The sequence below is a fragment of the Oncorhynchus mykiss genome, chromosome 10 (genome assembly GCF_057628025.1).
Source record: "Oncorhynchus mykiss isolate SJ-2025 chromosome 10, ASM5762802v1, whole genome shotgun sequence".
NCBI lineage: Eukaryota > Metazoa > Chordata > Actinopteri > Salmoniformes > Salmonidae > Oncorhynchus > Oncorhynchus mykiss.
In genome coordinates, this window is record NC_143031.1 from 67,580,793 (window position 1) to 67,598,389 (window position 17,597).

Consider the following 17,597-nt stretch of genomic DNA (forward strand, 5'->3'; position numbering starts at 1 on the left):
GATATACAACTCCCATATTTCAAAGAATCCTGCCCTGATGTAGTTATGCTGGGGAGATGTGTCCAGCATACCAAATGTGTGAGTTTAAAGGCAGAGATGTGCACAGCCTCACATTTGAAACCAAACCAGCATCATTCGTCATTCTTTGAGATAGAAGTAAAAGCAAGACATACTAGAGCTTTAATATACCAATAAAATATTACATTTATAGTTTGATTTGCATTGAAAAGGGTTCGACTCAGCCAATAACTAAGTAAGAGGATTACAGTATATGAGGAGATATTTCCTACCCTCCACATTCTGGCATTCTGAAGCTGCCTTGATAAAATATTCTTGTTTGTTTGAACTCTAGATAGCTAACAATGATTCAAAGGTAATTGCTTCCTGTTTTGAAAATGGTCAACATTTCTGTGCACATCTCTACCTCTATAGCTATTAATCACTACTCGTTGTAATTATCCAACCTCATTTGTCAATCAGCCAAGCTACATTCTAAAATGGCCACCATACCAACCCGATGAATCTTGTCCTGTTGACATGTGGCTGTTCACAATGACTCTGGGGTCATTAAGAGACAAGCTCCTTTCTCCTCTCTCTGCTCCTCTCTGGTTTAGAGTTATTTATGGCATCATGTCTGCTCATACAGCCGCTTCCTAATTACACTTTGCCATCAAGATTAATGTTGGGCCTCGGCTGGCTGCATCTGCCAACTTTACCTTTGTTTCACCCTGCTGATGGATGGGGTAGCCTGGGTTTCTTTGTCCAACACTCCCCATCCTTCCACACCTCTCCACCTCTCGGAAACCTTGGGAGCAGAAGTGTAATTTATTGTTTTGGAGTGCAGCTGTCTCCATGTAGCATGTAGCCATGCAAGGCCCTTCCCATAGTCCTCATAATACAGTATGACCTCCTGTGGTTAGCACAGCCATTGTTCTCCTTCAACATCCAGTATGTGTGCCCAGGGACATCAAGGCCATTAAATCAGACCCTGTCAGTTTCATCCATTGCAAATATAGAAGTGCCCCTTGAAAATGTTTTGGTGCATCACGCCTCTGTATACAAAGAAACGCAACCGTCCCCACATCTTCAACAGGTCTTATAGTAAATAGGCTAGCACAGGCAATCTGTCACTGACAGAAAGACATGATATCACTGTAGCGTTGAATTAATACAAGCCTATCAAAACGAGGTTATTCTGGTCACAGAGATTTGTTTACTTGCTCGTGGTTTTCTCGACGTCAAAGACGTTATTCCGTTACTACATTTGCTGGTCAGATCTCACACGTCCAACTTCCCTGAACAAAACAAACAGACCTGTCAATCAAAGTGTTGTATGTATGGCTTGAGTCATCATCCCGTTACAGTGTAAACTGTCACAGATGACAAATAGCCTTGTTTATGGTTGAAGGAATAATCTTGGTTGTTTTCAGCGTGTTAGTGCGTCCTGTTCTGCTGTGTCGTATATCCATCCATCTCTCTCTCACTCTCTCTCTCTGTCTCTCTCTCTCCTTTTCTCTCTTTCTCTCTCTGAGTTATATCAGCCATAGACAGTTCTGTTTGTGGTTCATATATTCTTCGTTGGTATGGTTGATAATGTTGTAACTCTCAAAGCATATTACACACTGTAGACCTCAAAGCATACGCAAATATCTATTTAAAGATGTGGACAGATGGCTGGCGTACAAGTAAACAGTAATGTGTGACATCACACAAACGTTTGCACATCCTTGCAACAACCCGTGGCATATTGTACTATTACACTTCTGATATGACTAGGGCCAGGAATATTTCTTTGACCAGGAAGAAACTCTGCCTATGGACCCAGTTCTCGTGGCACTATATTTAGCTGACGCTCTTATCCAGAGCGACTTACATGAGCAATTAGGTTTAGTGCCTTGCTCAAGGGTACAGCGACAGATTTTTCACCCAGCCTGCACGAGGATTCGAACAACAGATCTTTCGGTTACTGGCCCAACACTCTTAACCTCTAGGCTACCTATCGCCCTTGACTGTATAATGATGTGATTCCCAATGTCAAGGATTCCGCAATGATGAGCAATAATCCCCAATCTGGTGTTTACCATCTTCACAGATTGTGAATAATGAGTATAATGCCAAAAACTGATAGCCTACATATATTAAAAGGACATTCTGTTCTGGACAAACCTTTAATATTTCAAATGATTATTAGCACAAAAAAATAACTGTTAACTTGTCAAAGCTTACATGCGCAGAGAATAAGTTATTGAAACCCGGTGGCGTTGGAAAATGATACACACAGCGCTAGCGAAGCAGCGCTAGCGAAGCAGCGCCACCGAAGCAGAGAGACAAACCTCAAACAATTTCTCCTGTGCATCTGTTCGGGTTACAAACAACCTTTTATTAGCGTGATGTTTGTGCAAAAGCACTCTTGTGGATGAGTTCTCCCCTCAGCTATATTCATTTAGACGGCACTAGTGTTCATCTTCACAGCTCGGGGATTAGAAATGTAATTACAGTTTGCTGTGACATCTCTGTATCCGCCAAGTTGCTGACAAAAGTCATGAACAAACTGGTGATTTGCTGCCGAGGGGTTTTGAAGAGACGTCTGTGTTTGCGCATGAGGTAATCTCTCATGAATAGAATGTAAAGAACGTTCATCAGAATTATTGGGTCAGTTGCAGTAATTGATGCATGCATTTTTCAATTCACTGTGAACGCTAGCTGCAAGGCCACTCAAGGCCACGTTTCTAGCAGCAATTCTGGCTGTTCTTTCTAGGTTCACTGATTGTGGATAGGAAGGATACTTTTGACTAAAATGGTAGTATGGCAGATGATAATGATATTTAATAGATTTTAAATGGAACGGGATGCACTATGTTCCTCTTATATGGAAATTGCTAATATATACAAGTCCACTATGCTGTACGCTAGCCATTTTTGACATAATTGTACGCCTCCACCAAACTGCGCATTATACTGACTGCACTGCCATTAGCCACAATAGGAACATTTTGATTTGTTTACACGACCTGGTTTATTTCGACCAAGCTTCATTCCTCTCTGCTGTCTTCACAGCATGGTGTGTGGGCTAAATAGCTGGCTGTTGTTCTAATGTGTCATGGTAACAGTGTTGGACAGTAATTTACCTAAAAATGTGGTGTGGGTGTAGGTGTATATTTTAGTTTAGTTAACTGTATTATAAATATATATATATATATATATATATATATATATATATATATATATATATATATATATATATATATATATATATATATATATATACAGTACCAGTCAAAAGTTTGGACACACCTACAAGGGATTTTCTTTATTTTTACTATTTTCTACATTGTAGAATAATAGAGAAGGCATCAAAACTATGAAATAACACATGTAGTAACCAAAGAAGTGTTAAACAAAGTAGCCATCCTTTGCCTTACACACGCTAGGCATTATCTCAACCAGCTTCACCTGGAATTCTTTTCCAAAGGTCTTGAAGGAGATCCTACATATGCTGAGCACTTCTTGGCTGCTTTTCCTTTACTCTTCAGTCCAACTCATCCCAAACCATCTCAATTGGGTTGAGGTTGGGGTGATTGTGGAGGCCAGGTCATCTGATGCAGCACTCCATCTCCTTCTTGCTCAAATAGCCCTGTGTCATGACTCTCTCTCCTTGGTGAGGATCAAAGGTGCCAGATCAGCTTGGCAAATGGCTGTCCGATAGGGTGGGGGGCTATCTCCCACAGAAGAGGAGAGGGGGGAATTGGGCCAGTTTTATGACTCTTAAGGCCCAGTAATAAATAGTTTTCAGAAACTCTCCCTCTGGCTCCCTAGTATGGGAAGACTGAAATGTTTTTGTCCCAGAGACTTTTTGCTGCCAAGACTTTTACATCAATAAAATGGAAATATTGGAACATTATTCCTGACATCCAAAGGTTAAGAATGGTATGTCAGGATCTAAAGAATAATCCTGTCATATTGTTTATTATATTGTTTATTATTTTATGATGTCATCAAGGATGGTATAGCGAAATAACTGTATCTTAGGAAGGAAACATATATCTGTCAAGTTTACATCTAAATGTTGTATAAATTATTAAGTATGATAGATAGAAAAGATAGAAATGTGATTTTAGTTTTCTAATTAGATAATTGTTTTTCATATAAGCTATGCACAGTCAGTAGCCACGCCCAAGTGAGCTCAGAGTTCATGTCAGCATGACAGAACACCCCCTTTGGCCAGAATGCTTAAAAGGACTCACTAAGAATGAACATATTAGACCAAACAGACTGACGGTGTGAGCGGGACGTTACGAATGGTTTAAGACTAGACCAGACATGGGTGAAAATTGTGAGACCAGTACATTGCCGGGTTACTACTGGCGTGTAAAGTGGTCGGGAGCTGAACCCTGAATAATCAACCATTGAGACCAAAAGACGTAAGACCGTGGTCCACACGTTGAAATGGTTAGAAACTCTGACGCTCTCAACCTCTACACAAGAAGATTAACTCACTAGACCTTATCATATCAGTCTGCAGCTGGCATGTAAAGTAGTCTAGAAAATTTGACTGAAGACACAAGGTGGGAAGGAGAATCCCTCTCAGACAACCATTGGTACATCTAAAGTATCTGTCTAACAAACACTTCACTACCAGAAAAGCTCTACAACTAAGAAGGACATTGTGACCTCTGGTGGACAACCAGAGCCTTACTCCTATCCAGCCCCTTCCTCATAGAAGGATCGATTGGTTTCAACAGAGAGATGACAGAGAAAGACATCTACACGTAAATATATACATTGCATTTATTATCCGAAAGAGCGGTGGTTCATGTGCAAAGTATTAATATTCCTTTGAGCGTAGGTTCCAAATGTAGTCTCTGTCTCTCCCTCTCTTTACCTACTCTTCCCTCTCCCTATGTGCAACAAGCCGTCATATCTTGTCAGTCCACTAGGGACTTTTATCTCACGTAAGTGTGTATGTATATTCTGTGTATGTGTATTATTTAGTTAGTAAATAAATAACTAAGCCAATTTGTGTATTGCTGATTCATCAATAAGGTTAGGGTTCTTGCAGAAATCAAGGAGTATGCGACGTTCATAATGAGACTGATATTAGGTAATGATTAATAAGTGACTTATCGTAACTCGTTAAACAACTTCTTCCGTGGTGCCCCAAATTCCTAATTAGTTCATTGTTACATGATTAATCAAGTAACAATTAAATGTAGTTAGTTAAGATACATAAGTTATCATGTTAATGATAGTCACGCACCGTCAACAGCCTGACGGTGCGTTGGGTCTTTGTTCTGTTGAAAAACAAATGATAGTCCCACTAAGCGCAAACCAGATGGGATGGTGTATCGCTGAAGAATGCTGTGGTAGCCATGCTGGTTAAGTGTGCCTTGAATTCTAAATAAATTGCAGACAGTGTCACCTGCACCCCCACACCTCCTCCTCCATGCTTCACGGTTGGAACCACACATGCAGAGATCATCCGTTCACCTACTCTGTGTCTCACAAAGACACGCCGGTTGGAACCAAAAATGTAAAATTTGGACTAATCAGACCAAAGGACAGATTTCCACTGGTCTAATTGCTCGTGTTTCTTGGCCTCTGCAGCAGAGGTAACTCTGGGTCTTCCTTTCCTGTTACGGTCTTCATAAGAGCCAGTATTCATCATAGCGCTTGATGGTTTTTGAGAATTGACTGACCTTCATGTCGTAAAGTATTGATGGACTGTCATTTCTCTTCGCTTATTTGAGCTGTTCTTGTCATAATATGGACTTGGTATTTTACCAAATAGGGCTAACTTCTGTGTACCACCCCTACCTTGTCACAACATAACTCATTGTTTGAAACGCATTAATTCACTTTTAACAAGGCACACCTGTTAATTTAAATGCATTTCAGGTGACTACCTCATGAAGCTGGTTGAGAGAATGCAAAGAGTGTGCAAAGCTGTCATCAAGGCAAAGGGTGGCTACTTTGAAGAATCTAAAATCTAAAATCTATTTTGATTTGTTTAACACTTTTTTGGTTACTACGTGATTCCATGTGTTATTTCATAGTTTTGATGTCTTCACTATTATTCTACCTGTCACGGCCGTGGAATGAAGAGGACCAAGGTGCAGCGTGGTAAGCGTACATATTCCTTTATTTATATGACGCCGACAAAAAAACAACAACCGTGAAGCAAGTTAAAGGGATATGTGCCACAAACAAAGTTAACTACCCAGACTGTAAGGAGGGAAAAGGGGCTACCAGAGACAACGATAGACAGCTGTCCCTGATTGAGAGCCAAAACATAGAAATAAAGAAACATGGAAAACAAAACATAGAATGCCTACCCCACATCACACCCTGAGCTAACCAAATAGATAAATAAAACGGCTCTCTAAGGTCAGGGCGTGACACAACCATGTAGAAAATAGTTAAAAAATGAACTAAAGTCCTTGAATGAGTAGGTGTGTCCAAACTTTTGACTGGTACTGTATATACAGTATATATAATATATACTGTATATATTTATTTACCCTACAATCCCTCCCCTAATGGACAACAACACATAGGCTTCTACTTCCAGCTTATACATACCATATACATTTTATGAACACGGTATATTTTACAATACTTATCTTTTGCGTTTTTTTAGTCCCATCCTTCAGCTCCACGGAGGACGCATGACTTTCAACCTTTGTCTCTCCCGAGCCCGTACGGGAGTTGTAGCGATGAGACAAGATAGTATCTACTAACAATTGTATACCACGATATTGGGGAGAAAAAAAGGGTCAAATTTAATAAATTAAATTGAAAAAATACTATTTATATGTGTGTTCATAGGTGCACGTTTGCGTGTGCGTGCATTCCGTAAACAGACTGAAAAGGTTTACATTGTGTTTCCAATGTCCTTATGATGATCCACTGAAGTTCCACTTCATATTGGGGTGGATCTTACCAAGCAAGACAATAATACATCAACATGAACTGAATGCATTTGATTACGGTCCCTTCAGTCAAACACAGGGTTTCAAGACGTTCTCAATAGGCATGACAATGGTTGGCAATGCAAACGACGCAAAAATAATCCACTGCAAACATCGAAACGGTCTAATAATATACATTGAAAGAGGCCACTTATGTACAAAGGTTAAGCTAGAGTTCACCAGTAGACCTTGAAACGGTTGGATTGTCAGACAATGCTCCTCATGAACGTACAAATACCTATTTTGAGCTCTTTTCTCAGTCATTGTGTAAATTTTGTAATTTTTTTATCTTATCAGAGATATCCTGAAATGAACTGTTGTTGTACATAATGGCACTGCATTAGCATTGAATATTACTCTCAGCATAGACCTCTTTCACAATAGATCCAATGCCAAACATTTTCTTTACTCTGAGAACATTGTATCCTCAAGTCAACTTTATTTGAGGTTATTGTTATTCTTTCAAACATTTTATCAGTTGGAAATGTGTGGGTAGAACTTGGGTTTGAAAAAAATACTGTGAGCCAAAAGCAGACGATAAAACAAGAAAAGGTACTATTATTTCCCCTGAAACACGTTTATAACAGTAATAACAAGAACCCTCATTTTGGGAGAAGGTTGTGCTTTCTTAAATCTAATTGTCCAGTAGTAATGATCATATTTCTAAGATGAACTGTCCACGGTGTAGTTTCTCTACACACTAAATTACAGACTATATAGCCGTAGGTGCTCATCAAAGGAGAAGAACGGTAACATTTATTACACCAGCAACACCACACTTTAATACACTCCCCCAGCCAAACAATAAATGTGTCACTGTGACAAATTGACTGGAATTCATAAATAGGTTTTTCCGCCCCTTCTTCTAGGAGGGAGGTTATATTGAGTAAACAATAGAAGACTGAGGTGTGGTTTCTTTGTGTTGTATGCTCAGGACTTGCAATCCTGCACATTCCCACGTATGTGATTCTATGGATTCTTATGTTAAATAACTCATGTAAATGATTATTATGTAAATTATTCTTATGTAAACGACACGCATAATACATGACTCTTGCATTGTTCTTGAATGTGTGTGTGTATAATGTGTGTGCATTTGGAATTGGTGAAAATATGATTCTCCCATTGATATACTGTGATTTCAGGGATTTTCCAACAGTTAAGAAGGGTCAAGACCTTTTCTCTTGCGGCATGATGATAGAATATACCTTTGGTCAAAAGCTTCATCTTGCTTTCCTCTGTGAGTGCCCTGATCAGAGTCCGTTAGCCGGTTATATGGAGACGGACAGTTGTGTTCTTTTCTCGATAAGCTCATGCACTTTCGCATATGTACGCATGAGTGTCAGAGTGTGTGTGCGTGTGGTGAGCACACTTATGGCGAGAACACCACCAGTCTGTCTCCATATAACATGCTGACTGACTTAGGGCAGGTCACTCACAGTGTTTCAGACATATCATTAGCCGCCCACTAAAGTGGGTCCGACCTAGAGCATGCTGGGTAAACCACACCACATCACCTCTTCCTTCTTCTCAGTGTGTGAAGGAAAAGAAGCAGCAGCGACTCGGGCAAAGGAACATGGTGGAACCCAAGCTGCTAAGGCTGCTGGGAAGGGCGAAGTAATCAAGCAAGCTGTTATGAGCTCTTGTCATGTGGTATCTCCAGCCTGCAGGGCTGGTTCATTCAGAGGGGACTTAATAAGACTGGATAGAAGTGATGTATCCCAAATGGTATCCTATTCCCTAGATAGTGCTAATGGCCCTGGTAAAAAGTAGAGCAAACACGTTGGGAATATGGTGCCGTTTGGGATGCATCCAATAAGAGTGGGTGGAATAAGAGTATCAGCTAACCTCAGGAGGCAGGGGTTTGTCAGTCTGTCATCCTGGGTTGCATTCAGGGTTCAATGCTGCAGTCAGGACATCAGGTGAAGGGGGAATGAAGGATAGGCCCTCCACAGCCAGACAAGTGTTAACCTACGATCTATGGTATCGTCCTGCCACAGTGGTTCAAGGTACTGAGGCATATCAGGCAGGTCACCCTTGCTAAGAGTAGGGAGTATGGTGAGGTTTGAATCAGAGACACCTTTTGTTGTTTGAATTGAAGGAAGGAGGAGAAAGTGTCTCCTGAAACGTTGCTTTGATCACAGTTCCAGAAACAAATTGAAGCCAAGCCACTTGGAACAGTGAAGCTCATCTTCTCTAAAAATGAAACACTTTCGAACAGAAAGACGGTTAATGAGGAGAGGCTGAGCACAGCAGCAGGCCCGAGATCTGGTGGAGATGATCAGTGCGCATGCCTTTCCGCTTCAGTTTGAAAGTTGACATTTTCAAGCTAATTAGGCTTTTCAGGGAGCATATTGAAGTAAATTGGATTCTCGTCAACATCGCTCAACATCTCGTTTTGGCGTTAACAACATCTTTCCTATCCAACTGTTCGACTGACAACGCTATCTTCCGAGACAGGGAACAGGGACTGCAATCTGGCATGGTCTCTGTTTCTAGTCTCTACATTAAAGTAGATGGAATGACATGCTGGTTATTTTACTGTTTTTCATTACTCAACATATTGCAAACACTGACAGTAAATAGCACTTAAACCAGTCCTCACCCTGGTAAACATACAGTACACTGAAAGGTCATATTAGCACGAAGTGTATTCTCACATAAGGGGCAACTACACCTATCGTTCTCTCCAGAGCTCAGTTACAGTATGTGTAGTACTTGTTGTGTATAGTATAGAGCTCACAGGCAAGTCATACACTGTTTTGCTCCCTCACCGCTTCCTTTGCGTAACCAATAACAACAGAACAACTCTTTACGTTTGATTTTCATTGGCTTTCTTATCAGTAAAAGCAGCATTTCACCACGTAACGTCACTCCCCCAGCATACTGTGAAGGCAGTAAGTCAGGACTTTCCTCCCTTCTAATTTCAGATACGATAGATGTTAAACAGTAGGTTTAACAGGGAGGCAAGTGCTCTCCACTGAATGAGACTTTATGAAGTATTGCTCCATGAATGTAAGGCTAATGTGCAGGTTCTCCAATAGGCCTAATGAGAGAAAGGGACTGATAAGAGAAAGAGGTTTCAGAGAGCAGACATTTGAAGTTATCATTTCAGGGGAATGATCCAGAGAAAATTAGTTCTTGTGAAATGAATAGTGTCCCAGGGAGAAATGGGGTTTAAAAGCCTGAGAATTAATCAAATCATAGACAAGTGTGACTATAATTTGGAAATGGTCTGCAGAGTGTGGGAGAGATAGGAAAAGTGTGTGTCTGCGTGTGGAGGGCAGGCAGCGAGGTGCAGCAGGATTACATGCGTCCCATGCTGCTGTGACTTCTACGTGCACCTCCAGCCCTCCGCAGGGAGAAGGAACTCCAGCCTGATGAAGTAGAGCAGAAGCACCATTCACCTCCTCTACAGGAAGATGAAACATCTGCTCAAATTACAGGGGGACCACAGGAGCCAAGTACACTCATTATTAAACCATGCGCACACTCGTGTATACATCAATCTGAGACATCGCATACAGAAACAGGACATCACAACCTTTTCATGACATTTTAGTCATTTAACGGCAATCTTATCCAGAGCAACTAGGGTTAAGTGCCTTGCTCAAGAGTACATCCACGGATGTTTCACCTAGTCAACTCAGGGATTCAAACCAGCGACCTTTCAGTTACTAGCCCAACACTCTTAACCGCTAGGCTACCTGCTGTATTTTACAACACTGCCTGTAGCTAAAGACTTTTTACTCTCCGCACAGCGAGCTGAAACCTCACATCACAAATGTCCAAACAAATCACTCAAACCGAGCCTAAAAGAGATTTTATGGTGATAGTTTCCCATTTTAGGCTTTGGGGTATTTTCAGAATTATCGCCATGGCAATAAATTGTAGCTAGTCCTTGGGTAGGCCCCTTGGCAAGACAAGTATTGATCGATTTGAATTTAGTGTGTATTGATAGTGTTCCATTTGGTTCTGTTATGATTCTGGTGCAGTAGAAGCTGGGGTGCTGAAGAGATATATTGCCTTGAGGGTGAAAACTTAAATACTTTATTATGTTCTGTTTCAGCCAAGACTATGACTAACCTTCATTTAAAACATAAAAAATGCTTTATGCTCTCGTTTAAGTTTCATGTCTATTAGAAGAGGTCAGTCACTGAGCTCAAATATTTGACAATGGCCTGTGTCTGCCAAATATCAGAGCTTTAGGGTGTCATTAACAGGGTCTCAAGTTTTGCATGTTCTAGTCCTGCTGGCCACAAGCCTGTGTTAGACCACAGAGCTAAACGCCTAGGTAGCCTGGTGTTGACCTCTCTCAACTGGTCATGTTGTATAAGTTCAGTAACAGACCATTCGTTGTTCATGAAGGAAACAACAGGGGGTCCTAAGATAAAAGTGTTGTATTCATTCTTTGATGACTCTTCCAGGAGTCTCCTTGACCCAGTTCTGTCATGATGTCCAGTATCAAATTGCTCGAAGACATATAAATGTGCAATTCAAACATATTTTTCTGCCTCCTGTAAGCCAACATCAAATACATTACCACACAGTTCATCCATGGAGGCTACACACAGAGAAAATGGAAAAGGAACTGATGTCATGCCCTGGCCATAGAGAGGCTTTTTATTCTCTATTTTGGTTAGGCCAGGGTGTGACTAGGGTGGGCATTCTATGTTCTTTTTTCTATATTTTTGTATTTCTTTGTTTTGGCCGGGTATGGTTCTCAATCAGGGACAGCTGTCTGTCGTTGTTTCTGATTGAGAAACATACTTAGGTAGCTTTTTCCCACCTGTGTTTTGTGTGCAATTCTTTTTCCGTGTGTGTTTGTGTGCACCTTGGTTGCATCATGTCCTTTGCTGTTTACCAGTTTGTTTTTTGGTTGTTTCACTTTCATTAAAAGATGTGGAACTACATGCACACTGCACCTTGGTCGATTTATGACAGGGAGTTTGAGGATTGCGAGCGTGACAACTGATCTATCATGTGTCTATCCCCTCAGTTTTACTGAACCATCGTTCACTAAGCTTATCTAATCACCTAACCCATAGAAGGAGTCACCTTGGCTCTTGGCACAATTCAAAGGAATTTCCATTATACCATATTAATCCAATTGAATACTAAGCATACAGTATTAATTATTATAGTAGCATAGTGTGAGCTTGTGGTACGCAAAAAAAAAGACTTCATAAATGAAGTTCTCATGTTGTTGTATTTCGGAGATCTTTGAACTTTTGTGCATGTGGCGTGTGCCTTTAGAAAAGGATTCATTCCCCCAGTCTCCCGCCTTCGTTGTTATTATATTACTATATCAAACTGTAGAAGTAACTATTCCAAAGCAGAGGGAGCAAAACATTAATGTTGAAAATTAACGTGTGGGTGTGGTAGGAATATATTATTTTTATTATGAATAATTTGCCTCTCTAACTCTCTCTGGTACTTTCTCTCTCTTTCTCTTTTTCTCCCTCCCTTGCTCTCTCTCTCTCTCTCTCTCTCTCTCTCTCTCTCTCTCTCTCTCTCTCTCTCTCTCGCGCTCTCTCGCGCTCTCTCTCTCGTCCTCTCTCTTTTAATTCAATTCAAAGGGGCTTTATTGGCATGGTAAACACATGTTTACATTGCCAAAGCAAGTGAAGTAAACAATAAACAAAAGTGAGAAGACGCAAAACAAGATAAACAACAAATGAACAGTAAACATTGCAGCTAAAGATAAAGAGATAAAGTGTTATATTATCAGCTATGTACAGGGTTTTAGCTATGTGCAAATAGTTGTAGTATGAATAGTAGGGAAAGATAAATAAACAGATACATATTGGTAGTACTTACAATGTTGTTTGTGCTGTACTGGTTGTCCTTTTCTCATGGCAACAGGCCACAAATCTTACTGCACGCTACTGTATTTCCCTTAACACATATGGGAGTTTATCATCGTTTGATAAAAAAATAAATAATAATAATCTTTGTGAGTCAGTACAATCTGTGGGAAATATGTATCTCTAAGGGGTCATACATTTGGCAGGAGGTTAGGAAGTGCAGCTCAGTTTCCGCCTCATTTTGTGGGCAGTGTGTAGAGGTCAGGAATGATTAATTCCCCCATAGTCTCCCGCCTTCGTAGTAATTATATTACAATATCAAACTGTAGAAGTAGGTATTCCAGATAGCATTCCAATTTGCTTGGTTTTTTGGTTAATTCTTTCCAGTGTGTCAACTAGTTATCGTTTGCTTTCTCATCATTTGGTTGGGTCTAAATGTGTTTCTGACCTGGGGCTCTGTGGGGTCTGTTTGTGTTTGTGAACAGAGCCCCAGGACCAGCTTGCTTAGGGGACTCTTCTCCAGGTTAATCTCTCTGTAGGTGATGGCTTTGTTATGGAAGGTTTGGGAATCGCTTCCTTTTATTTAGTTGATGAATTTAACTGCTCTTTTCTGGATTTTGATAATTAACGGGTATCGGTCTAACTCTGCTCTGCATGCATTATTTGGTATTTTACATTGTACACAGAGGATATTTTTGTAAAATTCTACATGCAGTCTCAATTTGGTGTTTGTCCCATTTTGTGAATTGTTGGTTGGTGAGCGGATCCCAGACCTCACAACCATGAAGGGCAATGGGATCTATAACTGATTCAAGCATTTTTAGCCAGATCCTAATTGGTATTTCACATTTTATTTTCCTTTTGATGGCATAGAAGGCCCTTCTTGCCTTGTCTCTCAGCTCGTTCACAGCTTTGTGGAAGTTACCTCTCTCTCTCTGTTCTCTCTCTCTCTCTCTAACTATATTTCTCTCTTCTCTCTGTCTCTAACTCTCTTTCCTGGTACTCGCTGTCTCTAACTTTCTCTCTCTTGCTCTGATGTGGATGTTGGGTGGGGTTCTGTAATTGTGTGTGAGAGGAGCTGGTCTGTTTTCACCGATAACCTTAACTGGTCTCTATTTTCACCAGGACATATCCACCAGCTGTTCAGTCAATCAGATGAATTTGCCCTCGTAACCCTTGAACTCCGCCACTGAATTCCGATGTATTAGTCTTGTATACATTTCCCGAACCCCCTGAAACATTACTTGTCGAGAAGTATTATATTGCTGTTTTGGGATTCATTGCCAGTGAGAAAAGCTGGTTGAAATGTCCAGATCCGTTTTTTAATCTGGTTGCAGTTTACTGCTGGATCATCTAGGGTAGAATGTGTGGATGCTCTTTATCCTGACCTGAAGTCTGAGGTGAGGTGAACATTTTAATTAGGTGAAGGAGAAGCTGTCAGTCAAGTGTGATTGGCAGATTAAGTGATATGTAATGCACTCCCTTCAGTATCGGAGTCCCCGGGGCTTGATTCATGGTGGCCATTTAGTCAAGCTCATTGCAGTAATGCACAATCCAGAGTGTGAGCCAATGATTCAGTCACTACAATAAGAATTTGGTGGGTGCTTATATTTGTCCTTTTTCACACATGTACAAGTATGTATTATACACATGTGAATTGGAAATGTGTTTTTTGATCAGCCATTATCAACAGCGACCCTGGAGCAATTAAGGCTAAGTGCCTTATTCAAGTGCCACGGACAGATGTTTCACCTCGGGGCTTGAACTCGTTAATGGTCCAACACTCTAACTGCTAGGCCACCTCCTGCCACTATTCACACAGTGTCTTTCTGACGTTTCACAACTCAGTCCAGGACTCAAACTTTAACAGAGGAGGGTCCGGAATCAGAACCCGAAAATGGATTCAAGAGTGCAGCATGTACAGATTCCACCAAATGGCAAAAAATACTCACACTTCTGGCCCATTTTAGACAAGAGTACACCCAATGCATGTTTTCGATTTTTGGATGTTAGATCAGTGAGTGTACACACAGCTAATAATACAGAACATTTCCATGTGTGATGTAATACACAGTACATTAAGGTATACTTTATGTATACAAAATATCCATGGTAAGCCGCTAAAGCATATACAAACTCCATATTCCATTCTGTTACCCTCTCTCTCTCTCAGCTAAGTACTCAATTCATCCAAAGTCAACGGCAGCACATCAATGACTAGAACGCGTCTTTCAAGAATCATTTCACAGGTCTCTCCCATGCATGTCTGAATCATTTCACAGGTCTCTCCCATGCGTGTCTGAATCATTTCACAGGTCTCTCCCATGCGTGTCTGAATCATTTCACAGGTCTCTCCCATGCGTGTCTGAATCATTTCACAGGTCTCTCCCATGCGTGTCTGAATCATTTCACAGGTCTCTCCCATGCGTGTCTGCATTCGCCCATCGACCCCCCCATCGACAACAATCAAGATGCCTAAAACCTCCCCATGGTTTAGCAATGAGTTTCTTGGCAAGGAAAACACAATCTCACAGGTACAGTACACACACACACACACACACACACACACACACACACACACACACACACACACACACACACATCAGTTGAAATGCCTGGAGCCAGAGTGTTTATTCACAGGACCCAGGATATGCCGGTGGCTCTCAGTGTGTGTTCTGGAACACTGTTAGTGTTCTGTGGTATAAACCTGAAGATAGCAAGGCTTTAGTGGCATGGTAAACAATTATTCTATCAGGCTGTAGTTCCATCTGAATCCAGACTGATATAGGGGCATTAGATGGATGTTGTATCTATTATTCCTGTGGGTGAATGGATCGTCTTCATGTCCGGTGTTGATTGATTTAGATGGAAACTTTTGTCTAAACCCAGTGTTCACACATTACTTTTAGGCCCTGGTTTTCATCTGTGTATCTGTGCTGGTTCCTCAGGGAGAGGCTTTGAGTGGGAATGGTAACTTTGGCAGGTTTGGGCCTATAGGTGTGTGTGTTGTGGGATCAGTGTTAGAGGTGGCAGATTCTCAGTGAGTTGAGGCTCTCTGGGACAATAGTCCTCACGGTGGGACACCAGATGGGCACAGCTGCTGCTCCTTATAGCTGAATCTATCCCCCAAGGGGTGTGTGTGTGTTTGTGCGTATATGTGCGCATGTGTACATGTACCTGTAGGGACTGTATTAGTAATAAGAAGAATGAACACCAATGCCATAACCTATTCTCCATATAAATTGAACAAAAGGACTGGACTGATAATGAGAGGACCCATTGCCTTTCAAAATATATTCCCTCCTCTTAGACCTCTCCTCCAGCTCATTGAGAATGTGCAATTACATTAGTTAGGTAAGTATGTACATTCATCTACGTGTGTGTGTGTGTGTGTGTGTGTGTGTGTGTGTGTGTGTGTGTGTGTGTGTGTGTGTGTGTGTGTGTGTGTGTGTGTGTGTGTGTGTGTGTGTGTGTGTGTGTGTGTGTGTGTGTGTGTGTGTGTGTGTGTGTGTGTGTGTGTGTGAGCGTACATACATTACACGTGTATACCATGTAGATGAGCCAGGCAGAGTGAGTAACTCCTCTGGTCTGGTGATAGTATATTGACTATAGAGAATGGCTGGCTGAAGGCCTTCTCATCTATCTCAGTGTGTAAGTTGCTCCATTAAGGCCTCCAGAGAGAGGAAGTGACTCAGACATTTACACACGGTTTGTTGCTCTGAGGCCACAGAGGCCTGGGGACAGATCATTCTCATCCAGCCTTTGAATAACCCAATTTACACTTCCTGTATGGGCCCCCCAGAGAGAGAGACGCCATCACTACAAACATACATATAGTGGCTGGTTGTTGTTGTGGGAAAAATCAGTCATCGCCAGATATTATTCCATGGTTGCCATGGAGCTGTGCGGTATCCTAGGCAGAGAGCTTTGTAAATATTGTACATACACAGAGTGTACAAAACATTAGGAACATCTGTACTTTCCATGACATTGACTGACCAGGTAAATCCAGGTGAACACTATGAACCCTTATTGATGTCACCTGTTAAATCAACTTGAATCAGTGTTGATGAAGGGAAGGAGACAGGTTTGAGACATTGACAAAATATAAGTGCCTTTGAATGCGGCATGGTAGCAGGTGCCAGGTGCACCGGTTTGAGTGTGTCAAGAACTGATACGCTGCTGGGGTTTTCACATTCAACAGTTTCCCGTGTGTATCAAGAATGGTCCACCACTCAAAGGACATTCAGCCAACTTGACACAACTGTGGGACGAATTGGAGTCAACATGGGCCAGCATCCCTGTGGAACGCTTTCGACACCTTGTAGAGTCCATGCCCCGACAAATTGAGGCTGTTCTGAGGGAAAATGCTTTTGTACACTCAGTATTTTTTGGAAAAGATTGATCACTATATCCTGTAGTCATGTCTCTCATAGTTGCAGGATTGTGAAGAAAAGTCGATCTTTTGGCTTGATCGCTAGCTAGCTGGCTGTTTAGATTCAAATCATTTTTGTTTGATCTGTTCGAAAGTATTACACCAAGGACTGCATGCTGTGTCCAGAGGTGACAGAGGAAGTCCAAGGACTGAGGTGGTGTTTTGGCTTTGCATCAAAGTATGTTGAAATCCCCATGGCAATCTGAGAATCTCCTGCATGACAGAACTTGTTTTCCGTGTCCATAGGTCGAAGAATGATGGATGTGCTGTATTTGCGAGCAGTGACAATTTGAAAGGGAAAACTGACCAGCTCACTGATTGCCGTAGAGGAAAGAAGCTTCAATCTGCTTTCTTATCACAGTCAGTGGTCCAACAAATGTTCCTTGT